The sequence below is a fragment of the Silene latifolia genome, chromosome Y (genome assembly GCF_048544455.1).
Source record: "Silene latifolia isolate original U9 population chromosome Y, ASM4854445v1, whole genome shotgun sequence".
Lineage (NCBI taxonomy): Eukaryota > Viridiplantae > Streptophyta > Magnoliopsida > Caryophyllales > Caryophyllaceae > Silene > Silene latifolia.
Window position 1 is genome coordinate 206,733,573 of NC_133538.1, and position 1,366 is coordinate 206,734,938.

General features: G+C 43.3%; 1 non-coding gene across 1 annotated transcript; it reads right to left on the reverse strand.

Annotated features, from left to right (window-relative positions):
* Nucleotides 1-1,010: 1,010 nt before the first annotated feature.
* LOC141636719 (small nucleolar RNA R71) lies at nucleotides 1,011-1,116 on the reverse strand. The gene has a single exon (XR_012541310.1). It is a non-coding gene; the product is annotated as a small nucleolar RNA R71 (small nucleolar RNA).
* Nucleotides 1,117-1,366: the final 250 nt, after the last annotated feature.

The window sequence follows — 1,366 nt, forward strand, 5'->3', positions numbered from 1 at the left end:
GATTTGTCAATAACACGGATGAATGCGAAGAACGTAAGTTAAATCTCTTTTCAATGTAGTTAGGTTTGTAAAAGTGTATTATGAAGATGACGGAATGATTTAAATACTAATCCGTGTTATTAACAAAACCCGACAAAACATCACCCGTAAACCGAGCTACTCGATCGAGTAGCTGACGTACTCGATCGAGTGCCACTTACTCGATCGAGTACCCAGGATGCTCGATCGGGTACCCTACAGGCAGAATACTTTTCTAAAAACCAAAACACCCTTACTCGACAGAGTAAGGGCCACTCGATAGAGTACCCAGAGGCCCATAAAACCGTAGTATTACAGAGGCAATAGCCCTATTTGTTTTTGTTTCGTTTATTTTATCCATCTCAGGGAATTTTTATTCCTTGAGACAGTTCTCATTTATCTTTTTTAGTGCTGTGTATGCCCAGGTCGAACAGATCGGAGTTAGTTTCAGCTGATTCTGAGCCAGAGCGACTGTTTAGGCATAGACTCCGTCTACAAAGAGAATCACGAAAGGAAGACTTGAGTACTTTCGAACCCGAGCTTCAGCATTTCCTATTTATAGAAGACCAGTCTTTAGGAGAAGACAATCTCAGTTCTGTAAACCAACCAGTAAAGATGCCGAATATTGCAAGTCATTCGGAGCCTAAAACATCTTCTATTCCCAAGGGTTTCAACCTCCAGACTGAGGATGGTAATACTTTTGACATCCGTCCGTCTTATATCAATCTGGTGGAGAGAAATCTCTATAGAGGTGTGGCAGGTGAAGAACCAAGGAAGCATATGGATGTCTTTACGGACTACTGTTCTACTATCCCCGCCACAAAGGGGGTAACTCAAGACAAGATTAAGGAGGTGCTGTTTCCTTTTTCTTTTTTGACTCGACTCATGTGAGTGGTCGATCGACTTGGACCGTACGGCCGCGGGTATCACAAATTGGGTGACTCTCGCGCTTGCTTTCTATAAAAGGTATTTCCCTCCGCAGTGCACTAATCAGCTGAGGGCAAAGATTACTAGTTTCAAACACGCACTTGATGAGACTTTCTAGGAAGCTTGGTGTCGGTTCAAGAGGTTGGTGAGGTCTCTTCCTCACCATGGTTTTGATTCGTGGTTTCTATCCAATCAGTTCTACAATGGGTTGTACGATGACCATAGAGCTATACTTGACGCCTCATCCAACAGAAGCTTTCAAAAGAATACTGATGATGATAAGGGATGGGCCATTATTGAGGAGATGGCCACCCATTGTGCTGAATATGGGAACCTACGAGACGGTATTCGAACAGTTCACGCGGTTGACAAGGTAGTTGTGGCTCAGTTGGAAGTCATGAATGCCCGATTTGATAGATTA